Source organism: Lycorma delicatula, chromosome 7 (assembly GCF_047948215.1).
Source record: "Lycorma delicatula isolate Av1 chromosome 7, ASM4794821v1, whole genome shotgun sequence".
Lineage (NCBI taxonomy): Eukaryota > Metazoa > Arthropoda > Insecta > Hemiptera > Fulgoridae > Lycorma > Lycorma delicatula.
In genome coordinates, this window is record NC_134461.1 from 57,378,095 (window position 1) to 57,405,333 (window position 27,239).

General features: G+C 30.2%; 2 long non-coding RNA genes across 5 annotated transcripts in view; one reads left to right on the top strand and one right to left on the bottom strand.

Annotated features, from left to right (window-relative positions):
• Positions 1-10,033, top strand: part of LOC142327252 (uncharacterized) — a 42,272-nt gene extending 32,239 nt beyond the window's left edge. Inside the window, exon 5 of the long non-coding RNA XR_012756949.1 lies at positions 9,836-10,033. This is a non-coding gene — a long non-coding RNA (uncharacterized LOC142327252). The remainder of the gene's footprint in view (positions 1-9,835) is intronic.
• The window catches only part of LOC142327253 (uncharacterized), a 389,528-nt gene that overhangs the window by 187,346 nt on the left and 174,943 nt on the right, over positions 1-27,239 (bottom strand). For 2 of the 4 annotated variants that reach the window (XR_012756953.1, XR_012756950.1), the window contains exon 3: positions 22,477-22,616. This is a non-coding gene — a long non-coding RNA (uncharacterized LOC142327253). Of the gene's footprint in view, positions 1-7,424; positions 7,496-20,047; positions 20,272-22,476; positions 22,617-27,239 lie in introns of those variants that run through there. The other 2 variants (XR_012756952.1, XR_012756951.1) reach the window with 2 other exon arrangements.

Sequence of the window (27,239 nt, forward strand, 5' to 3'; positions counted from 1 at the left end):
TTCATACGAGTATTATTTGTTCCCTTAAGTACTTTCATTCGATGGGCTTAACAAATCCCGTCTATCCAATAAAAAGCTGGTATATAAAGGAGAAAAAATTATATTCGTTCCCTTTAAATGAAAACATTTTCAAATTTATACGCTTAGAATGCATTTTAGGAAAACATTACATCCAATGTAAACTAAAGCAAACAAAATTATGTACAACTACAAAGGAAACGATTTTTTTAAATTTAAAACTAAACCGTTTCTTTCCTACCTCTCGAGGAAAATAATTGTTACTAAAAAACGATCTAATTGCAGTTTAATAAGATATTTCAGAAGGAAAAGAATTAAAATAAAAATAAAAAATGAAAATATTTATCTTACAAAATATATTTTTATGAAAATCTGGAGATCAGATAGATTAATATAATCTGCTCCAAGGAAAAACAAATCACAGTTTATTTTAAAAAATGCATAGAACAGATTTATTAAATATGTCTGACCATAGTTTTAAGTGAAGTTTTTTTTCGATAAGGTAATATCGAATGATTTTAATACATGGGTCATTTTTAAAAATAGATTAATGTTGTTACAACAATCATTATATCGCTAACTAGAAGAGTAATATTATTTCATTGTATATAATCATAAATATTTAATAAACTACAATAGCCCCCCCAAGCTGGTTTAGTGGTTAACTGTCAAATCAGTTTTTAAAAGCTAATTTTCGAAATCGAAGGTTCATAGATTCGAATCCTAGTAAAAGCTAGTTGCTTTTATATGGATTTGATTACTATACAGTGGATACCTGTGTAATTAGGTGGTTGGGGTTCAATTAACTTCACGTCAGTAAGGGGGTCGCCATGAATCTATACAAGACTACTTTCATTTACGTGACACATATCTTCATCTCACTGAACCGTAGAAGGGGGGTTGCTTATTGTTCACTAGATGAACAGATTGCAATATACAAATTAGGAAAAAAATAAAAAATAAAACAAAATAAAAAATATATATATTTTTGAATGATTCAGTAAGATATGTAAATATTTTGGGAACTGATTCTGGAGCTTGAAATGAGGAAAAAGATTCATACAAACATATATGCCCCAAAACACTTTGTTATCGAGTTAAAACAAGCGAAAAATTTCGAAAAGATTTCAGTTCTACCGATGAATTGAAATCATACTGTAATTTTTAAGCCGTCACAATAAGGGTAAAATTTCTATTTTATTATGTTTGTTCATCTAAAAAATGGAGTAAAACAGGCCTCATATATACATATCTCTTAGTTTTCATATTACCCAAAGTAAAAGAATCACTCGGTGAGAAAAACAGTTTTTTTTTGGTTTGAAGTACAACAACTTTGCTAAATCCGTAAATTTTGTTATTAAATTTTATAAAGAATAAAATTCTGAGAATGTTGATGTAATAATGTCTACAAAAAACAATAAAAAATTTAACTTTTATTGTTAGAAACAAGACTAAACAGAAAAATTTTATGCAATTGTAAAAATTAAAAACAGGTGTTTTATTTGAAGAATTAGGTTGGACACGAATTTTATTGATAGAAATTAATTGGACTATTTGTTGTTGTCGGAATTACTGTTATAAGTATTTTTTTTTTTTTTTTGTCTTCAGTCATTTGACTGGTTTGATGCAGCTCTCCAAGATTCCCTATCTAGTGCTAGTCGTTTCATTTCAGTATACCCTCTACATCCTACATCACTAACAATTTGTTTTACATATTCCAAACGTGGCCTGCCTACACAATTTTTCCCTTCTACCTGTCCTTCCAAAATTAAAGCGACTATTCCAGGATGCCTTAGTATGTGGCCTATAAGTCTGTCTCTTCTTTTAACTATATTTTTCCAAATGCTTCTTTCTTCATCTATTTGCCGCAATACCTCCTCATTTGTCACTTTATCCACCCATCTGATTTTTAACATTCTCCTATAGCACCACATTTCAAAAGCTTCTAATCTTTTCTTCTCAGATACTCCGATTGTCCAAGTTTCACTTCCATATAAAGCGACACTCCAAACATACACTTTCAAAAATCTTTTCCTGACATTTAAATTAATTTTTGATGTAAACAAATTATATTTCTTACTGAAGGCTCGTTTAGCTTGTGCTATTCGGCATTTTATATCGCTCCTGCTTCGTCCATCTTTAGTAATTCTACTTCCCAAATAACAAAATTCTTCTACCTCCATAATCTTTTCTCCTCCTATTTTCACATTCAGTGGTCCATCTTTGTTATTTCTACTACATTTCATTACTTTTGTTTTGTTCTTGTTTATTTTCATGCGATAGTTCTTGCGTAGGACTTCATCTATGCCGTTCATTGTTTCTTCTAAATCCTTTTTACTCTCGGCTAGAATTACTATATCATCAGCAAATCGTAGCATCTTTATCTTTTCACCTTGTACTGTTACTCCGAATCTAAATTGTTCTTTAACATCATTAACTGCTAGTTCCATGTAAAGATTAAAAAGTAACGGAGATAGAGAACGTCCTTGTCGGACTCCCTTTCTTATTATGGCTTCTTTCTTATGTTCTTCAATTGCTACTGTTGCTGTTTGGTTCCTGTACATGTTAGCAATTGTTCTTCTATCTCTGTATTTGAACCCTAATTTTTTTAAAATGCTGAACATTTTATTCCAGTCTACGTTATCGAATGCCTTTTCTAGGTCTATAAACGCCAAGTATGTTGGTTTGTTTTTCTTTAATCTTCCTTCTACTATTAATCTGAGGCCTAAAATTGCTTCCCTTGTCCCTATACTTTTCCTGAAACCAAATTGGTCTTCTCCTAACACTTCCTCCAATCTCCTCTCAATTCTTCTGTATAGAATTCTAGATAAGATTTTTGATGCATGACTAGTTAAACTAATTGTTCTGTATTCTTCACATTTATCTGCCCCTGATTTCTTTGGTATCATTACGATAACACTTTTTTTGAAGTCTGACGGAAATTCCCCTTTTTCATAAATATTACACACCAGTTTGTATAATCTATCAATCGCCTCCTCCCTTGCACTGCGCAGTAATTCTACAGGTATTCCGTCTATTCCAGGAGCCTTTCTGCCATTTAAATCTTTTAATGCTCTCTTAAATTCAGATCTCAGTATTGTTTCTCCCATTTCATCCTCCTCAACTTCCTCTTCTTCCTCTATAAAACCATTTTCTAATTCATTTCCTCCGTATAACTCTTCAATATATTCCACCCATCTATCGACTTTACCTTTCGTATTATATATAGGTGTACCATCTTTGTTTAACACATTATTAGATTTTAATTTATGTACCCCAAAATTTTCCTTAACTTTCCTGTATGCTCCGTCTATTTTACCAATGTTCATTTCTCTTTCCACTTCTGAACACTTTTCTTTAATCCACTCTTCTTTCGCCAGTTTGCACTTCCTGTTTATAGCATTTCTTAATTGCCGATAGTTCCTTTTACTTTCTTCATCACTAGCATTCTTATATTTTCTACGTTCATCCATCAGCTGCAATATATCGTCTGAAACCCAAGGTTTTCTACCAGTTCTCTTTATTCCGCCTAAGTTTGCTTCTGCTGATTTAAGAATTTCCTTTTTAACATTCTCCCATTCTTCTTCTACATTTTCTATCTTATCTTTTTTACTCAGACCTCTTGCGATGTCCTCCTCAAAAAACTTCTTTACCTCCTCTTCCTCAAGCTTCTCTAAATTCCACCGATTCATCTGACACCTTTTCTTCAGGTTTTTAAACCCCAATCTACATTTCATTATCACCAAATTATGGTCGCTATCAATGTCTGCTCCAGGGTAAGTTTTGCAGTCCACGAGTTGATTTCTAAATCTTTGCTTAACCATGATATAATCTATCTGATACCTTGCAGTATCGCCTGGCTTTTTCCAAGTGTATATTCTTCTATTATGATTTTTAAATTGGGTGTTGGCAATTACTAAATTATACTTCGTGCAAAACTCTATAAGTCGGTCCCCTCTTTCATTCCTTTTGCCCAGCCCGTATTCACCCACTATATTTCCTTCCTTGCCTTTTCCAATGCTTGCATTCCAATCTCCAACTATTATTAAATTTTCATCTCCTTTTACGTGTTTAATTGCTTCATCAATCTCTTCGTATACACATTCTACCTCATCATCATCATGGGCGCTTGTAGGCATATAGACGTTAACAATCGTTGTCGGTTTAGGTTTTGATTTTATCCTTATTACAATGACTCTATCGCTATGCGTCTTGAAATGCTCCACTCTCCTCCCTATTTTCTTGTTCATCACGAAACCTACTCCTGCCTGCCCATTATTTGACGCTGAGTTAATTACTCTAAAGTCACCCGACCAAAAGTCGCCTTCCTCTTCCCACCGAACCTTACTAATTCCTACTATATCCACGTTTACCCTATCCATTTCCCTTTTTAAATTCTCTAGCCTACCAACCTTTTTTAAGCTTCTAACATTCCACGCTCCGACTCGTAGAATGTTATTTTTTACTTTTCTGGTGACCCCTTCCTTAGTAGTCCCCACCCGGAGATCCGAACGGGGGACTATTTTACCTCCGGAATATTTTACCATGGAAGGCGCCTCCATTATTGCTTTTGAAAATGCAGAGCCACATTTTCTAGGAAAAAAAACAGCTGTAGTTTTCCATTGCTTTCAGCTGCGCAGTACTCAGAGGACTGAGTGATGTTGATATGGCCGTTTAAGTCATTGTGACTTACGCCCCTAACAACTACTGAAAGAGCTGCTGCCCTCTTTCAGGAATCATTCCTTAGTCTGGCTCTCAACAGATACCTCTCCGATATGGTTGCACCTTCGGTCCAGCTACTCTGTATCCCTGAGCACTCAAGCCCCCTCACCAACGGCAAGGTCTCATGATTCATAGAGGAGGGTTATAAGTATTATTGGCAGAAAATTTCCTATATATTAATTTATAAAGATCCTATTATGGTTTTATTTCATTTCTATTTCGCACTACTATATATCTATTCAACGACTCAACTACTTATACTCGTACTTTGTTCAAGCTTCTTTCTAAAATGAGCAATTTGTATGATATAAAAGTAAAATTTATACGGTATTAGCAAGTAACATTTTTGCTTTTCATTAGAGGATATCAACGATTTAAAAAAAAAATTAACATTGTTTTTTTTTTAAACCGGTTTTTAATGATGAGGTGATAGATTTGGCCGAAAAAATTCAAGATTTTTAATGAGAAAGAATTTAACGGTACCACATAAATAGAATAGGAAGAAATTAAGTATCAAACAGAAATTACAATGTCTTCAATAACATGAAAAAATTGTGTTTAGGTATTTAGGTGTTTAGATAAAATTTGCTGTACACCTCGATATAAGAACTAAAATACTGATTACATTATATATACTTTTCACATTATATAATGATCATTAAAATAGAAATATAACTGTACTTTACACCCCATACAAAAAATTGACCATAGAAAATAATTTTTTTTAAGACGTTAATAACATCGAAGCGTTTGAACCTGAATATATATAAAAATAAAAGAATATCGCTGGTTAATATTTATTCGTAATAAAAAAGCCTAAATATAAGAGACCGAGCTTCAAATCTCTTTTTTACAGAAATGGAAGAAAAATTCTTCCCACCAATATAAACAATACTGACGATATTACTATTTATAATACTGACAATAATTATATTATAATTCTTTAAACACAAGTATTACAGTTACTTTATGCTTATTATAAAAATTCAGAAAATTAAATAACCCGATATACATATTTATAAATAAAAATATTGATGTGGACATGATTTCCTTGTACGCCTATTAAATTACATATACACATTTTTTTTAAAATGAAAAGTTCATAAAATTTTATTTCATTAATAACGTCTGATATTTTTCATTTTTTTTATTGTAACTATTGAATTATTATTTATTGTAATTTTTTTTTATAATCAGAGGTTAATATTTATTAATAAATCAATATATTTAAATTACAAAAAAAATGAAGTGAAATCGGATTCGAACCGATGTGCCTTTCTCTTGTAAGATCCAAATATTTCATTAATTACAATTTTATTTGCCTATAAATCTTAAACCAATGAAAGTAAGTACTGCTTATAATATATCGTTGAAAATCTCATAAGTGTCCAAAAAAGTCCAAAATCCAAATTTTTTGGATTTTGGGCTTTTTTGAGCACTTTCGGTACCGTCGATTGCAATCAAAAGGGAAGGTGCAGAACTAGATGTTACAACAGTCCTAAAGCCAATATTTCAACATACTACGGCTAATCATTTCTGAGTTATGCGAGATACATACGTATAAATACGTACGTACAGCACGCCGTATCTAGTCAAAATGGATTCACGGATAATCAAAATGGATATTTCCATTCTAATCTGAAAACCAAAATTTTTTTCAATAATAATACAAGGAAGAAAAAAATTAAATAATATTATACTGGACTTCTAATAACAAAAAAAAAAACTTTACAAAAAGATTTCATTTCTAATTTAGCATGAAAGCAGATGTTTTATTTATAACACATTTTTTTAAAAATTTAAATGGTATACATAATATCAGATCCCTTCCAAGTATACAGAACTCGATTTCTGAAATATATTGAGGAAATAAAAAAACAATGGAATCTTTAAAATTAAGAATAAAAACTTGTACATACTTTGAGAATGATACGTAGGAAGAAAATAACATAATATTAATTAGTAATTCAAGAAAAAATTATTTAAGGTATCAGTAAGTAGAAGTAAAATTGTCATCGACAAAATTGCACCTGTTATCTAAAGAGTTACGTAATAATATTCATGTTAAATTAAATCCTTATTGTAGTTAAATCGAATATAAAATTACAAAATATATATATTTTTTTTATTTTTTAATAAATAATGTGAAAGTATAAATTAAATAAAAATTTTAATTAAATCACTAAAAAATACGCACTTACACACACGCGCGCACGCGCACAGATACACACAATATAAATATTTTTTTATTAATTCTCTATAACAGAATAAAGTATTTACGTAGTTTCTGGCTCTAAAAAAATACAAAGGGATTTGGAAAAAATTTATTTCTGATAATTTTAGTAATTGTAAGAATTATTAAAAATATTTATTAGATTCCCTCCCCTCCACGCTTATGGCTGACCACGAGAAGAAAGATTTTCCATATATTTCCCTTTTTTTTGCGATTTCATTTTTGATCATCCTATACTTCAGTTTTTGATTTTATTTTGCTTTTTCCTTTTTGATCAGACATTAAGAAAACATGTGTTTTAGACTTAAGACCTAAGAAGGTTAAAAAAGAATCAAACATCTTTATTAACCTACTCTTTTAAAACCTTGGAATATTATCTATTTATTCAGATATTTAAGTTTTCTATAGTCCGTTGATTTCAATTCGTTTTGTTGTAAATTTGGTTGAACATCTGTTTGTAAGTCTGTTACCAATTATTCCTATATGGTGGTCGAAAAATTTTGCTCTTTTTTCTAATAGAATCTGAAATTTTCACAATTTAATTTTATTGGTAAACATATTTATTTTAGTTTAATCTATTCAATTTTATTTCTATTATAATTATTAAGCTAAATAATAACGTGGTTAATATAAATGTATAAATTTTAATTGTTTAAGTATAAAATATTAATAATTCTTTTACCTTTTTGTTTACTTTTTCTGGCAAAAAGCGTAAATATAATTATTTTATAATTTTTTAAAATAATAACATTATGTTACACATAAAACTTTCATATGGCTAAAAAATTATCTAAAGTTTTCAAGGAATCACAACGGTCTGATGGTAAGAAATAAATCTTGTAAATGATCTCCTGTTTCAATAAATACTTTTTTTGAAAATCACAAATAAAACAACTTTGTTCAGTAATAATAATGTTAAACAAATACACCTACAAATTGACTATTATGCGGCTCGTTAAATATAAAAATATTTTATATTTATGTGCAAATTGACAAGTTCTCCTTTAATTTCTCTAGACTTAAATCCTAAAGTAAAAATAAAAATTATTCAGAAGAATAAATTAATCTGTTTAAAAATAGAATTAGATCCGGGTATAATAACTCTTGAATTTCCAAGTAGGCAAAAAAAGGAAAGGGTTTTCAACCATACGAGAAGATGATTCATGAGGCAACGAGTATTATATTAAAAAATTTAATTACGTTTACTTTTTCTACTATTTCAAACTAGTATGCAAACTCTTCTACACTCCTATCGACACCCTTGTTTGGATGACTTTTTTCCGTGTCATTTGAATATTCCTCTCTGCATTTCCCCAGCTGCTACTTAAACCGATACTAGTTATTGTGTTGTAACACATCTAAACAAAATTAAAAATTAAAACCAAACTATGAGGGAATTAAATAGAAAGACCGGTTTCATATTTTTATGATTATTGTATTTATATCGTTAACGAATGAATAGATCAAGATTACAAATAATGTAGAAAATAAAAATTATAAAATTCCAACTGTTGCCCATAATTTTAAATGTTGGATATAATTAGGGTGTGATTATATAAGGTGCTTACTATAACTATACTTATAGTTGTAAGTATACTTATAGTTGCAGTAAGGTGCTTACTGCAACTATAAGGTGCACAAATGTTTCGAAATGAAAGGGTAAGTTGTGATTCATCTGCTTAAAGAACATTGAAAAATAAAAATTAAGAAGTAAAATACTTCTCGCTATGTCAACCCTAACCAAAACGCTAAAAATTTATCGTTTTTCAATGGCAGTTTTAAGGTAGACTACAATACAGCGTTCATAATGTTCTGATACCGAAATATGTATTGTCCTGAGATACGATTGTTTTTGATTGCGTTTCTCTGTTGAGCAGTATTTAAGACATATTGTAGAACGCTTTTGAAAAACTGCCTACGAAAAAAGTTAAATCATTGCCAGGTTGGTTACTATTGTTTTATCTAAAACTGTTTTCTAACAAAAGATTTTTATTTCAATGGCCTTTAAAAAGATGTGTCACCACATTACCTTTTCCAATTAAAATTTTTAATTTGTACATGTTTGTTGTGACTCCACAAATAAAAGTAGATAGTTATTCTAAATTTTATTTTCCTATATTTACATTTTGAAACTTCCCATTCTTTCATAAAAGTCTGTACAAATCAATTTCACCAAATACCTATAAAGAGTGTATCTTAACATGTAAGCTGGTTATACAATTTTTTAATATTTCCTTTTTTTAACCTCTAGGATCACTGTTAGGTATTGTTTCAGAGAATTAGATGAATGTTTTGTAGCGTGTGTGAAAATGCCATGCCTGACCGGAATTCGAACCCGGGATCTCCGGATGAAAGGCCGAGACGCTACCACTCGCGCCACGAAAGCCGGCTATACATTTTAATACATATCTATATATATAAATCACACGTTCATGTTGTATAAAATACCGATAGAATGAAATTAACCAGAAAGAATTTCGATAATGTTTTGGGAATTTTTTTATTAATATTTTGTAAAAATACCTGACAACTATTTGCATTAGAACAGTAGAAATTATTCTGATTCAATATTCCTTCCTGTAAATCTTTGAAATTAATTATCTGTACGTAGACATATATATATATATATATATATATATATATATATATATGTATATTTAAATATAGTCGAATTAGATAATACGTAACGATTTATTATAACCATTCCAAAAGAAAAGGCTTGAATCTACAGCAAGTTTTACTGCTTCCTAGACCTAAGATTGTTGCAAAAAAGAATACGTAATTTACAAAATCCTTTCAAATCTCTCAAAAAAAACTTTCAGGTAATGCGATTTTAAGAAAGCATTATTGTTTTTGTTTCAGATATAAGAAAAATGATACCAGCCAACCACTAGTCGAGACCAAAAAATAATTACTTATAAAGGTTTATTACCTTTTGTTTAATATTCTTTGAGATTGCTAAAAGACTTACTTCCAACTAAAGCTATACACTCCTAGTTTTTTTACGACAAAAGTTAATTTTGTAATGAGCGAATGATTACAATCCTAGATAAATTAATTTTTCACTAAATTTATTTCCACGAATATTATCGTAAATAAATTTTCATGTATATTTGTTTGATTATTTTTATCAATTTAATAAAAATTATTAGTATCAAACTATAACCTAAAAGAAGAAATATTTTATGACTACAGTTGGGAAGTAATATATTAATAAAACTATTAAAAATATATTAATACCATAAATATATAATAAAATTATATAAAAAATTAGGTAGTCCAGATTGGCTAAAAGCGTTAGTGGAAGAAAATTACTGTTAATAAAGCTTTTAGTTTTTTTTTGTAACCTATAAAATTTCTGTTAATAGAATTTTATTTTCATGTAACTCACTTCAATTAAATTAATGAATTGTTGTTAAAAAAAGTCATTGTCTTGATAAAAATAATGAAACGACAAATGTTTCGCGTGTCTAAATAGAAACTTTCTGGCAAGAGCATATATTGAGAAATGTTAAGTTTTTCTTATATTTCTGCCGATACGCCTCTGCATGATTTGCAATTAAGAGGCACAGAATCCCCACAGTTCAATGAACACTTGTTTGTAACATATATCATGATGTTTTCAACAAATGTATTTAACGTGCAAAAATCATTAATTACGAAGTATTTCAAAGTCGACTCTTCATTTCTACAACCACGGGAAAGGTACTGGTGCGACGAAAGTTGTCTAAGAAATCTTATAATGGAGGAAATTTTATAGTGACGAATATCCAAACGTCTAACGGCACTGATCTCTTCCGCTTCTTTTTGAAACTGAAAACTACCGTCATTCATCTCGTTTCACTCCTTTTCAGGCATCTACCTCACTCGCACTCATTCCGCAAAGAAGTATACAATTATTATATAAGGATTGAATAAAGGGGGTTCAGCCCGCAGATTTAAGCCTTAAGTTTTTCCTACGAGTGCGTATTCGTGAGAGTGTTGTTTGGAAGGGGGTATTAATTGGAAGGGGGGGAATCCAAACTGTAATTAAACAACATACAAGGATAAGGCTTATACGACAATTTAAATTATTATTTCACTGAAATAAAAAAAGAGAGCGTTAAACAATTTATGATTAAATAATTAATTACAGTTCATAAAAAGAAGTAATATATGTTAAAAAAATATAAAATCTTTAAATTTTCAACACGCAAAATTAAATTCAATAATACAAAAATAAAGTAATAAATTGTACCCATTTGTGAAGCTAATAGGAGAATGTCATATAACACTTAAATAAAGAGAACAATAAATGATTTTTTTTTAAATTACGCAAGTTCCATGTAAAACGTAAAGTTGTAGCGTCAACAACATCAAACGAAAGAAGGTGGATGAATCAAAAAAGCGCTCTACAAATTCGTCCTTAAAAAACACTGCACGCGGAAGGGAATAAAACAGCAAAAAAGATATATAATCTAGGAACGAAAATTTAATATGAGAAGTACTTTCTGAACGAAATTTTAATCTTGTAAAACCTATTCATTCATTATAACACAGAATGGAATAATTGGCATAATTAATTCCATATTAATGATATGGTATTTAGCACGTTGTGAAAATAGTTATAAAAATCTTGGAAACTAAATTGACCAATTTTAAATATAATTAAATCAGAAAAATAGTTTAAAAAATTCCTCTTATGACAGATTTACCCACTTGAGCAATAATAAAATAATATATTATCAATGAAAAGAGTCATCAAATAAATAATTTGTAACAAACAGCAGAAGTATCAAAACAAAAGCTTTCATAAGATTTACCGTGTGATTTTATGTGTAAATATATAAGCAAATTCACAATGTAAAAAAAATGATTCAATTCTACACACAAAAAAACGTAATAACTTTTTAAAATAATTCAAAGAAAACTTAAATGAAGATTTATAATTACAAGAAGATTCAACATTTTCAAATAAGATGCAAAATAAAATTTCTATTGTAGATAACCTATTTTTTTTCGTGAAAACTCTTTTGGAGATAACTAAATTAGTTTCCCCTTCAAAGTGAAGTTTTTTATTTTTGACATTTGAGAAGCTAAAGCCACTCTATTTTCTGCGCTGTTTGCTTTGTATAGTATTACCGTTTTTAAAATACTAACTAAAAACTTATTTCTCTAAAACAATTACCCTGTTATACATTTTTTTTAAAACTATAAACACATTATGAAAAAGATGCTCGTAAATTATTTTAAAACAGGTGCACTTTATTCAATGTTAATTCTGTAACATAATACAAAATATATCCTAATTTATTATATAAATAAATTAAAGTGTAATAAAAATTTGAAAAATATAATAGAAAAGTAAATTTATAATTTTATATTTGTACACTAGTGATTAATCGTCGCCAGCTGTTTTAGGAAAAGTTGATACTGTAAGTACAAAAGTGTTCAGAAGTCTTAAATTTACAAATCAAATATCATAATTTAAAAATCTGATGTGGACACCATATGATTTCATTGTACGCCTATAAAATTACATATACACATTTTTACTTCCTTATAAGAAGTAAAGGAAGTATTGTGATCGCGAAGCATTTCGGTTTTCAGATTTCAAGGAAATATTCATTCTGATCATCTCTGAATTCATTTTGAGTAGTTTCGGTGTGACGTCTGTACGTACATATGTGTGAATATATCTCGTGTAACTCAAAAACAATTAGTCGTAGTATGTTGAAATATTGGATTTAGGACATCTAGTTGTGCACCTTCCCTTTCGATTGCAATCGACGGGTTCGAAAATATCTAAAATAGCCCAAAAACCATAAGAATTTTGGACTTTTTCTTAACTGCACTAATAAGCCCTTATTGAGAGCTTTTCAACGATATATCATAAGTAGAACTTATTTTCATTGGTTCCAGAGTTATAACCATATAAAATTTTAATTAATGAAATATTTGGGTCTTATAAGGGGGAAGGCATACCGATTCAAATCATACTTCATCTTTTTTTTAACTTTTTTTTTATTTGAAAATATTGATTTATTAGTAATTATTAACCTATGATTGTAAAAAAAAATGTTTACAATAAATAATAGTGCAATAATAACAATAAAAAGTAATATGAAAAAACATCAGAATTCATTAATGAAATAAAATATGTTCTTAATGAAATAAAAAATGTGTACATAAATTTAATAGGCTTACAACTAAGTCATATGGTGTTCACATCGGAATTTGTGAAACATCTGATTATTCGTTTTTGTTTTCATTTTGTTGATGGTTACGTCATAATAATTTAAAAAAACATGACTTACATTTATTTAAAGAGTAATAAAGGGACTTTTACTCTATCCTAATATTTCAGATAAGATTGTTGAATTTTTGTATAAATATTTGATATTAACAAAAACTAATATTTTAGCAATTCTGTAACTGTTCCCTATATTAAAGAATTGGAAGATCTTATCCCACTTTCAAATAAATAAGATTAAATGAAGTACAGCAAAAAAAAAAAAAAAACAAAAAAAACGTATATATGTAATTTAATACGCGTACAAGGAAGTCATCTGGTGTCCACATCAGATTTTTTTCTACAGTGAGGCTATATTTTTGAGAAAAATATCAAGGAAAATATATAAGTAAAGAAATTTAAAGATTTTAAGAATTAGAATTTTTTTCTATTAAGAATAACACAAGAATATTAAACGTATACCCCCTTCAAATAGAAAAGAACTGATTAATTTGAGAGACTTCGTAAATAAACGATAACTCTGTTTGTCGATACCACATCAATTAGGATTCTGAGCTTCAGATCCTTAAGTTGTTAATAATAACACAGCAATTATATTTTTTTTTTAGCGGACTCTACGATACTTTGCTTTCAAATGAACAGAATTAGCTTGTCATTTATATTTGAAAGCAATTATCCATCATTGATACATAAATTACTTCATAACTTTCTTGCTTGAGCTTGAGAACCACAATTTTTACCAAATCGTACATGAGAATACTTGACTAATTTCTGCAATCATAATTTTAACCAGACATTTTGCTGGAATGAGAAGAGAAAATTTCCTATTACTCGGACTAGAGAGAAATTACAGTTATTAACTTATATGTCTGTAGTGTGACTTCAGTTTTTACCTTGCACATTTTTCAACCCTTGTCAATGGAAATGAGGAAATAACGTAATGATTTAAGTACAACCGAGTAAGGTTTCGAAACTGTAAACAAAAATACTACCCGATTGATGATCTGTCCTCACTGAAAATACTTAGCGTAACATTCTTAAATTATAAACAGAACTATAGTATAATGTATTTAATGTATAAGGTATTACGTACGTACTTAATGTCAACATTACGTACAAGAGAAGAAGCATTTATATCAACAGTAATCGACTATTTTTTTTATCGTTGCTGACGCTTGGTCGTACCTGGTCACAAAGAGTATGGTTGTGGTTTTACCACAAACCACAACCATTGTGTGTTAACTTCTTAAATCGAGCGGAACGGTTTGATAGCTACAGTTAAAAACAAAAGTGAAACTACATGTAGTTTCATTGATGTATATTTTTCTAATAACAACAAAATGTTTATTTCAGAATGAAGATAATTACAAAAGATACAGATAAACATTTTATAGACATGACCATGAAGTACTGGTTGTTTGTCAGGTTGGTTCCTTTTTTTTCCCTGTTTAGCCTCCTGTAACTACCGTTTAGATAATACTTCAGAGGATGAATGAGGATGATATGTATGAGTGTAAATGAAGTGTAGTCTTCTACATTCTCAGTTCGACCATTCCTGAGATGTATGGTTAATTAAAACCCAACCACCAAAGAACACCGACCGGTATCCACGATCTAGTATTCAAATCCGTGTAAAAATAACTGTCTTTATTAGGACTTGAACGCTGGAACTCTCGACTTCCAAATCAGCTGATTAGGGAAGACGCGTTAACCACTAGACTAACCCGGTGGGTTTGTCAGGTTCGTTCTAGTATCTGAAAAGTCTACTATAAACAAATATAAGATTGTAATAATCTAATGATGATAATATATATATATATATATATATATATATGTGTGTGTGTGTGTGTTTGTGTGTGTGTGTGTGTGTATATATATATATATAAAAGTACAACAAAGTAATAAATAATCTAATTCCCAGAAGTAATCCAACTTCTACTACCATTAAAGGCTAAGTAAAAGTGAATTAAAACTAGACTTAATAAAACACAAAAATATTTAGTACAATACAACACGTACAAGATAACCATCAATCTGCACCCAATCTAATGAACATAAATTTTATTAATGTTGTTTGATTACGACCTTACTTTTAAATTATATATGTTAGTGCAGCGGAACTCAGCGATACATACTTTATCTTAAATTCGAAGCCCTCTGGATAGCACAACCACACATACACGTACCTTCATATCTGACTCTTAAGTATTAAATTCAGCAACTACCTTTGTAAGATCAAATACACCTAATAAATCCTATCAGCCTTTTCCAACCCCTTCCATTAAGTAGATTGTCTATTTCCCAGACACTGTTGCCCAGTTTAAAATTTCTTATATACGCTAATATCGGGCACCTTCCCATAAAATGTGATACGTCTTCTTCCTCAATTCTATTGCATAATCTGCATAACCGCTGCCCGTCCTCCCTATCCGGACTTTTATTTAATTTCTCTAGTGCAACCCGTTCTAAATATTCCGACATTTCGTTCGTGATATTCACCAGCAAAATAATTCCGATCTTCTAATACATGATTCAAACGACGGTAAATATTGTGAAATAACCACTTTTCTGCACTCACCATCCATTTCTCCCTTAAATCATTCTTCATCTATTCATTCACACCATGAAGCTCAGCAGTACATTCCAATCAGACGTGCCATCCATACCCTCGCTAAACTCACAGTCATACCTTTCCATCATTGACTTCCACATCGTGTACCATCGGATATTGTACTCGATAACAGCAAGTTTACGCGGCCAACGAAAAATAATGAATATTAGCCTTTTTTAATCGATTCAAGTACTCATACAAGTTTCTTGAAAATACAAAAAAATTCGGATTGATTTTTGCAGACTTCTTTAAAGAGTCTCTTCAGATCTGCGTACAGTTCAGCACTGTAGAAACTTCTAATACCAGTTAGAGCATACACACCTTATATCATTTACAATAAAAGCACATCCCACGGGAAAATTCTGCTTCAATCCATCTTTGTATACTGCAGCGTCTGCGTCTGTCTCGAACAGAAAGTGGTAAAACTTTTGCTTAACAAGGAAAGGAGTTAATACTGTTACATATGGTGAGATGATAATTAAAATATGTGGAGTCAAGTCTCCACGGAGGAAATAAACCTATGAACAGGGATAGGTAGGGAATATAGAAGGCGTGTAAAAATTTAAAACGTACATTAAACTTCGGGTACGGACATCCATTGGTGCTGCATTCCGTGAATAATTTTCACTCAGTTGGTAATGAGGGTTTGCTAGAACTGTTTTAACAACCGGGTTATTTGATTGTCCTTCAAGACGAGCAGAGTAAGATGCTAGAAGCTGGTCCTGTTAAAATGATGGTTTCGAGCAATCGACATGTATGCTGCAACAGGGCTTGATCTATACGCATAAGTGGTAAGACTAACGAAACGAGTGGTGTACAGCATCCACTCATATTACAGCATTCATTTAATTAAGGACGTCTATTCGTTAATTAAGGACGCATTCATATTAATTCATTTAATTAAGGACGCTCTCCTTTTCTTATTATTAAAATATATGAATCTATTCCTTCTCCTGTCTAACTAATCTAACCATTTCAATCAAGCAGCGCTATCTCAGAAGGCAATTTGTACAATTTTTTGTCCATTTACTTCTGCTACAAAAATATCATATATATATATGATAATATATATATATATATATATATATGTGTGTGTGTGTGTGTTTGTGTGTGTGTGTGTGTGTATATATATATATATATAAAAGTACAACAAAGTAATAAATAATCTAATTCCCAGAAGTAATCCAACTTCTACTACCATTAAAGGCTAAGTAAAAGTGAATTAAAACTAGACTTAATAAAACACAAAAATATTTAGTACAATACAACACGTACAAGATAACCATCAATCTGCACCCAATCTAATGAACATAAATTTTATTAATGTTGTTTGATTACGACCTTACTTTTAAATTATATATGTTAGTGCAGCGGAACTCAGCGATACATACTTTATCTTAAATTCGAAGCCCTCTGGATAGCACAACCACACATACACGTACCTTCATATCTGACTCTTAAGTATTAAATTCAGCAACTACCTTTGTAAGATCAAATACACCTAATAAATCCTATCAGCCTTTTCCAACCCCTTCCATTAAGTAGATTGTCTATTTCCCAGACACTGTTGCCCAGTTTAAAATTTCTTATATACGCTAATATCGGGCACCTTCCCATAAAATGTGATACGTCTTCTTCCTCAATTCTATTGCATAATCTGCATAACCGCTGCCCGTCCTCCCTATCCGGACTTTTATTTAATTTCTCTAGTGCAACCCGTTCTAAATATTCCGACATTTCGTTCGTGATATTCACCAGCAAAATAATTCCGATCTTCTAATACATGATTCAAACGACGGTAAATATTGTGAAATAACCACTTTTCTGCACTCACCATCCATTTCTCCCTTAAATCATTCTTCATCTATTCATTCACACCATGAAGCTCAGCAGTACATTCCAATCAGACGTGCCATCCATACCCTCGCTAAACTCACAGTCATACCTTTCCATCATTGACTTCCACATCGTGTACCATCGGATATTGTACTCGATAACAGCAAGTTTACGCGGCCAACGAAAAATAATGAATATTAGCCTTTTTTAATCGATTCAAGTACTCATACAAGTTTCTTGAAAATACAAAAAAATTCGGATTGATTTTTGCAGACTTCTTTAAAGAGTCTCTTCAGATCTGCGTACAGTTCAGCACTGTAGAAACTTCTAATACCAGTTAGAGCATACACACCTTATATCATTTACAATAAAAGCACATCCCACGGGAAAATTCTGCTTCAATCCATCTTTGTATACTGCAGCGTCTGCGTCTGTCTCGAACAGAAAGTGGTAAAACTTTTGCTTAACAAGGAAAGGAGTTAATACTGTTACATATGGTGAGATGATAATTAAAATATGTGGAGTCAAGTCTCCACGGAGGAAATAAACCTATGAACAGGGATAGGTAGGGAATATAGAAGGCGTGTAAAAATTTAAAACGTACATTAAACTTCGGGTACGGACATCCATTGGTGCTGCATTCCGTGAATAATTTTCACTCAGTTGGTAATGAGGGTTTGCTAGAACTGTTTTAACAACCGGGTTATTTGATTGTCCTTCAAGACGAGCAGAGTAAGATGCTAGAAGCTGGTCCTGTTAAAATGATGGTTTCGAGCAATCGACATGTATGCTGCAACAGGGCTTGATCTATACGCATAAGTGGTAAGACTAACGAAACGAGTGGTGTACAGCATCCACTCATATTACAGCATTCATTTAATTAAGGACGTCTATTCGTTAATTAAGGACGCATTCATATTAATTCATTTAATTAAGGACGCTCTCCTTTTCTTATTATTAAAATATATGAATCTATTCCTTCTCCTGTCTAACTAATCTAACCATTTCAATCAAGCAGCGCTATCTCAGAAGGCAATTTGTACAATTTTTTGTCCATTTACTTCTGCTACAAAAATATTATTACTGAAAATGCTCCTCAACTTAAATTTTAATGAAATATTATTTGTTCGTTATATTTTGTCATGATGTGGGGTCAAAAATCACGTCCATCAAATAAAAATCTGGTATTAATAAAGGCCAAAAAATTAAATTGTTTCCATTTTTGTAAAAAGTTTTTAAATTTATACGCTTAAAATGCAATAAAGGAAAACGTATATAAACGAACGGATTACTTATAAATATCTATTAGTAATATAAAAAAAGTCTGATGTTAGTTAAGCCAGAGATTATAATTTGAAAAAGATATTATACTTGTATAGTATAATTTTTACAGGAAAAAGTTAGTATCATACGGTATAATTGATTTTATTTAAAGCTGACATCACATTTATTTCCTACAAAAAGGAAATTTTTCCCTAGTAATGTAAAAACAAAAGGTAATTCAAGTAGAAAAAAGTATTTGTATATAAACATTATACAATGCTATAATACTGGTTCTCAAATAAAAATTCTCTTGAGCTTTTCTTATCACGTTAATCATTATTTAATTATAAAAAACAATTTTTAACATTTAATACCGGTGCATCTAATATTTATAACTACCATGAAGTATACTCTTACTAATTCGTAGAAATAACCACAATGTAACTAACATATCTAAAACCTGTTCCACAGAAAACTTGATATAATCTAACAATAACGCAGAAATAAAGCGGAATCAAATGATTTTAATTCCATAAAAAGAAATACGCAATAATAATTTACAAGTTTTTAAAAAATATTTTTAGATTATTTATAACCAGTTATTATAAAAAAAAATAATATTTCAATACAAGCAAAAATATTACAGTAAATAAAAGTAGAAATAAATAAATTGATTTGCTACAACGTAAAAGAAAAACATAACCAATAGATTAATATTTATTTGAATGTGTAAAATTTATAATCTAACTCTTTCTCTACAAGTACACAAGCGATAAACTGCTGCAATCTAATTGTAAATATCTTTCAAAAAAAACAAAGAGAAACCGGATTGATTAGGGATATTTATTCAGGTGATGAAAAATGAGATACACTCTATATCCATGCAGAAATAAATAATTGACTTAAGCTCGCACAAAATACACAAAACTTTTATTTTAAAACAGCTACGCTTTATTCAATGACATATTTATACTATAATACAATAAACATCGTAATTTATTATATACCTAAATTAAAATAAAACAGTCATATAAATACAATATATATATATATATATATATATATATATATATTTTTATATAAAAGTAAATTTAATAACTTATACAGTAGTGATTAATTACAGACAGCCGTTTTAGGCAATGTTTATAGTAAAACTACGAAAGTCTTAAATTTACGAATCAGATAAATAACGGTAATAAAAAAATTAAACCACAATAATTTATTACTTATTGTTCTTCATTAATATAAATAAAGACCTTTAATTACCTACATTTAGTGTAGTAGCTCATTACTATAAGACGTTTAACAATTCATACCTATTGCAGCAGCCAATTAAGAAAAATGCAGTTGACCAACCTGTTAATGGTAAGTAAAGGTTTTTATTTAAGCAATTAAAAACAGCAACTAAATTAATGATAATTGGGTAATTGTGAGATCACCGATTGTGTTAGGGGTTTTTTATTTTAATAAATATGCAAAAATACAATTTTCCGCTTATATTCTACTAAAATTAGTACGTAGATCAGATTTACTCGTACCATTTATTAGAAATGCACTACTTAATCTTAATTCAAATTAGGAATAAGAAAACTAAATAGTAGCATAAGCACCGTTCCTAAATAATTATTCCTAAACTTAATTCTATAATTATTACTGTTAAAAGTACATAATTTGTGATAAAAAGTATTTATTGAATTTAGTTTAAATCTGTTCCACGTAAAAAGAATACACCAAATAAAACTAGTTCCTGCACTGTATATAGAAAATCCATTTTTTTCACGTAATCTTCAAAATTCTCTCAAATTAAATATAATTAACTCGTTATATCAGTTCTGCAGTGTTTACTGCTCGTAATACATCAAGTATTAAAATCGGGTGAAATGATTCAAAGGAAATATAAAGGATATATTATAAATTTTAACTTAAACGCCTTCTAGGTCTCACTTTGAATAAGTTTTTGGTATTCACTCACTTGACATTTTTTAATAACAACACTTGTGTAACCGTATAAAAGTAAAATCCATACATGTTTTAATATTATTTTTGGGTAAACGTTTCTTAAATTCTGAATCATGGCTTCAACCTTTGGATGAAAGTGATTTTTCAGTTTAAGATAAGGTAATATTTTTGAGAATAATACGAAGGAACATATATTAAATGAAAAAAAAAATCAATTAGGTTTCCAGAATATGATTTTGGTTTCTTTTAAGTATAACCATAGAATATTAAAGGTTAGCCGTCTAAAATACAATAGCACTGATTAACCATGATGATTACCCTTCGTATATACGCGACAATTCTGTTTGTCGGTACCATATTAATTAGGATAGAGAGCAGCAGATCCTAAAAGTTGTTAATTGCTGTGCAGTCTTTCTTTTTCAGCGATGCCAGGCTGCAGGGTACTTTGCTTTTAATAATTGCCTGTTACTATATCTATTTCCTATTACCCTTATAGTGGCTTTGCATTGCAGTATACATTCTGTTATGAATGTTTTCTAAGAAAATAAACGTTTTTTAAATTAAAATTCTGCAAATAAAAACAAATTATAATAGAGTTACAATGATTATAAAAAATCATCACCAAGAAATGTGTCACAGGATAATAATTTGTAACCTGTCGCTAGCTAACGTGCCTGGTTTCTACTAGCGACGCTATTTAAATGTAAACAGAAGATTGTTCCAATTTAGTTTTATCGCTGAGTATTAAGTTTATTTTCTTGTTACTGTAATCTATTTTATCTTTTGTTTTTATTCATAAATAGTTAATAATTATAATAGTTTTTAGGTAACTATAGGTAAATTATATATAATAGTAAAAAATAACAGTTTTATAATAATTCTTAAAATTAAAGTTTAAAAATGTGTCTTTGAATTACAGATATTCTTCATTGTTTTTATGATAAATAAATTGGTAAAAGCAGAAGACCATATTAGTTATGGAGCCCTAGGAAGAGGCGGAATACCTGGTAGTCCCGCTCCTGATCCAGCTAACTCCTATACTCGTCCCGAACCCTGGCGTGGCGGATAATTCTGGTTGAAGTACAACAATATGTCTGGTACAGCGAATTGATGTATTTATATAAATTTAGAAATAATGATTTCAATTGTAACAGAAAATAGGAAAATACACTATTATTGATATAACAATAAATAATGATTAACTAATTTAAAATGATTCTTAAATGTATATTTTTTTACTCAACAATTAATAGATCCATAAATAAAGTAATTTATTAAAAAAAAAAAAATTATTTTACAAATTCACCAATATAATAAGCATTTCTATCCAGAATCTTTACATCAGAATGGTTAATAAATATGGATCGTACTGAGTATGTGAAAGGGCTGAACAAATCACATTACTTTTCTCACACACCTCATATATATATATACAGGTGTATATATAGGTGTATTTACATGTATATATATATATGTGTGTGTAAAACACACACACACACACACACACACACACACACACACACACACACACACACACACACACACATACACACACACACACACACACCTACACGGAAACTCTCATTGAATGGAAAAACTTACCGGAGATGATATTGTGTGAAAATAAAATGGTAAATTCACATTAACCGAGGTTTGGAAACGGCTCGTTAGTGAGTGTTGGTAAAATTAAGCCGGACTGTAATTCTTACTTCTCAAATTAACGGGTAAATTTGGTGGTTTACCTGCAATCAAACAAACACATTTATAAGTAAAAGGTTCCAAAACTATATTTTTAGTAGTCTTTGAGCAATCTGGGTTAAAACAGAAAAAAATTGCAATCAAAGAAACGCTATTTTATGTTTAGTTGAAAAAACTTTGTTAAATTGGTAAGAAACACAATCCTGATAGAAATGATATGAATACAGTTCATAGAAACTAAATTCATTTTAGTTTAAAGAAAAAAATGAAGATTTTAAAAAATCTTCATTTTTTTCAGAAAACCAACACAATTCCTTAAATTTTAAAATTATCAAATTTCAACCTTTTCGAAGAATCGACTAATTCTTCGCCACAGATAAATATATTTTTGAAAAAGCAAAATTTCGGAAAGATTGTTGCAGAACTTTTGCCAAACATATCTATGTAACTGGTAACGCTAAACCCGTTTCCTACTGATAAAATATATGCACATATACTCCTTCCCCTAATAACCAATCCTCAGCATTTCAATCAAATAGTGTTAGCTCAGAAGGCAAGTTGTTGATTTTATGAAATCATATCTTTTCAAAACCTTAATATATTTTCCCCTTAATCAGAATTTCTTTTCTTTCTGTAGAAGCTAAAATTTCATTCATAAGAAATAGAAACTTTAGGTTATTTTGTAAATTCATTTTTCCACACATAAGGACCAGTTAAAATATATTATCCGGGCAAAGCAAAAAGATTAAATCCGGATAATTAAAAAGAGGTTCATAGTATATAAAGATGTTTCAATGTATATAATCTGGATTATTTATAAAACCCTTACTACGTGCAAATTAGAAAGTACAAAAAACTACTTTTAATCCAAAACAAAAATGAAACTACAAAAAATAAAATTAAAAAGTCATTTAAAAGATACCGTGACTCTGTCACCCCTGAAAATGAACCTTAACTTAAATTTGAATGAAAGTATTCTTTTGCGAATATTATTTGTTCCCTTATATATTTTCCTTTGATGGAATTAACAAATCTCGTTCATCCAATAAAAAGCCGGTATATAAAATCTCAGTCGAGTTCGTTAATGGGAAAAATCTACCATGAAGGTGATGGGTGGGCTTTTATGAAAAATAAAACATCGCTGCAAATTTCCTTTTAAGTAAAATATCGAATTCTTTCCTACTATTCTTTTGATAAGGGCCAAAAACTTATGAAAAAAATATTCTTATATCACCGACCACTGGCTGAAAGGGTGGAAAAAAAGGGGTTTCGAAGACAAAAAAAAATCATACCTCCCTATATAGACATAGTATCAAATCGGTATAAAGTGATAGTTAATCCTCTATAAATTACCTAAACTTTCGTCTGAAGTAATTTTTTATATGAATACCCTTACGACAAGGGATGACCTAAAAGTTGCTGGAATTGTAAGAAGACGAGGCTTGTCGTATCCTAAACAAGTGAACCGTTTTTTCTTATGCAACTATTGTCATATTGAGGAAATTTGAAGTTTTCCTTACCGTTAAGGTGAAAATGTTTTTTAAATTTCTACTAATCACAGGTGAAATCTAATTCCGCCTTTGGGCGTGTCCAAAGGGATTTTTTTCTAATGGAATCTGAAACTTTCTCAGAGTCATTTTATTTGCAAACATCTGTATAAATTGCATCGATATAATTTTTATTCTAATTATGAATTAACTTGTAATGGGGTTAAATAAATGTATAAAATTTTGTTTCTTTAATGTAACATTGAATTTGTTTCTTTTTTATATTTAATTTATGTTCTTTCTCATGACAAAAGTAAAAAAAAAATTTATACTTTTTTTAAAAACTTTTAATAATAACATAGTACCGAATTAGACTGTTTGACAAATAGTAAAGCTTCGAGTGGCATACAAATTATCTAAACATTTCAAGGAATTAACACCTCGTATTCAGGAGTAAAACTTGAAAGTACTCTTATGTTTCTCTCAATAAATATATATTTAAAAATCCGGTTGAAGCTTTTATGTTCAGTTATAATAAAATTAAACAAATATTGCCAAAAGGTAACTAATAAGCGGCTAGTTAAATAAAGAATATCTCTAATTTACATATAAAAAGTTTCATTTTAATTCCGCTAGACTAAATTATAGTAAAACTAAGAATATTATTCAGAGGAATAAACTATTCTGTTTAAATAAAAATTCACCTATAATAACCCAGAAATTTCCTTATAGGAAAGAGGAAAATATTTTCAACGATACGAGAAGATGATTTACGAGGCAATGAATAAAATATTACGAATAGAAAATTCAATTATGTTTACTTTTGCTAACATTTCAGGTTCATCTGCAAATTTCATCTATACTTTTACCGACACCCTTGTTTGGTTGATTATTCTCTTGATTACAGTATTCGTCTTTATGTTTCACCAGCTGATACTCATACTTTTTTTTTAAATTTTAATCATAGAGTGTTAAACCGACGCAAGTTATCGGGTTGTAATACGTTTAAACATAATTAGAAGTTCAAACTACACTACGAAGGATTGAATAGAAAGACCAGTTTCATATTTTTATCATTAATGAATGAATATATATCGTTAATGAATGAATAGATCAAGCTTACAAACATTAGAGAAATAAAATATATGAAATATCAATATTGCAATCATATTAAATGTTTATATAACACAGTGTTATTATAATAAAAATTAAATAAAAGGATAATTAATGCATCATAAGGTGCACCAACTTTCAAATGAAAGTGTAAGTTACTGTAGTAGCCTACATTACAACCAACAATGGGGCCCTGACACCGAAATATATCTTGACATATTGACATTAAGACATATTGCAGAATGTTTTTGAAACTACCAATTAAAATTTTTAAGTTTTACGTCTTGTGGTGATCTTACACCGAAAAAAGTTGGCAATTCTGAAATTTTTTTTGCTATAGGAACATTTTGAAAAGTTCCCATACTCTAATCGCAATCAGCAAAATATAATATACATACACGAGTATACCTAAAAAGACATGCTGGCCATACATTATAAGAAAAAATATTCACAAGTTCACATAACTTTAAATACCTGTAGAATGAAGTTAACCAAAAACAATTTTAATATAATATTTTACACAATTTAAACATGTTCTTAATGGTATTTTTGCAATCTATCATTGTATATGCTATGTATCATTCTATTGGCAAAAAATGGATCGGCAAATGTTTTGTTTTTCTAAAAAGAAACGTTCTGGCCGTAGCATATATTAAGAAAAGTTTATCTTATATTTCTACAAATACCACTCTATTGATTTACAATAATAACAGCATTTGGTTTGGTTGGAATTTCTCCCACCACCGGTTCGGTCACCCTAGAGCATAAAACCGAATATATGTGCCACAATCGGCTACTGAGCCTCAAACAGTGTAGGGACGAGTATTCTAATAGCCCCTATTGGTTATCTAACAGCATGAGCGGACTAAATGCGGTGCCATACACAACTGGATTACGTGTGTCAACCGCTCACTTGTCATGTATTTGCTAAAATGGGTAGGCGCACCCCGTAAAGTAGTAAAAATACATATGACGTCCATAACTTAAATTTAATTCGTTTAGACAGCAATTCATTGCCACGCCTAGGTCCCCGAATGCCAGCAAGTAATTTTCCACTATACGAAAGCGTTTGGAGCCTTGATTGGCTGCTGGTCAGCCATTCATATTTCTAGGTTAGCTTCACACACCGAGGTTGGAGTCTGTTCCCTTAGGTAAATTATTGATGTCAGTTGAACAAAGCAATTGCAAGAAAGAACTCCCACACGGTCCGAAAATGTGGCTCTCGCAACACTGACTTCGCGTTTGTGAGTAGCTAATTTTCCCGTTGATCTCTAATTCATAGGGTGGCCCGGTCTCTGGCCCGCTCAAGAGCAGGACAGTCAAACACCAGGTTTTCATTTCACTGGATCTCTCCGAAGACGCACAGCTCATCAGCTGCCAGGGGGAATAGAAACAAATACAGGTGTAAATTATTGGTGAGCACCCGAGCAGCTATTGCGGTTAAAAACGAGCTCGAAGCATACGATCCACCCAGATTATGCATAAATTTATATAAGGATCTTCCCTTTGTCGTGGTGTCCCATTCCAGCTGTCATGATTACATCGCGATCTTCCAAATACGGGAAGTGGGCAACTGAAAGAAATATAATATATATAATGATCACCGTTCCGTTCCGGTACTGGCATTCACTACATGAATACCATCTTCGCATTCATTACATGGTTACCCAAGCTTTATTCCATCGATTGGGAGAGCCTTTCTCAATATAATGGTAGCCGTGTAGGAGGTTGTTTTAAAAACACCAGTGCATATAATTAAGACTCTCTGTTGAGAACTCCTTAAATTTTGAACAAATAATATATTCATATCCAACCTATGCGCCCAAAGGAACGTCACGTATAAGGTCATACTTTTGAAGACACCATGGTCACCGTGTACATTTGAGAGCCCTACACTGAGACGGCGACCGCCGCTACTTGCCTAATTTAATTGCTAAACAGCAGCTTTTCATCAAACAAATCACCTAGGAACTTATGAACTACAACTCGTTTCATTACATAGCTTATATATTTGATGTGGGGGATACGTCTGTACGGTAATTAGTATGAACCTTTGAGAAGCATACT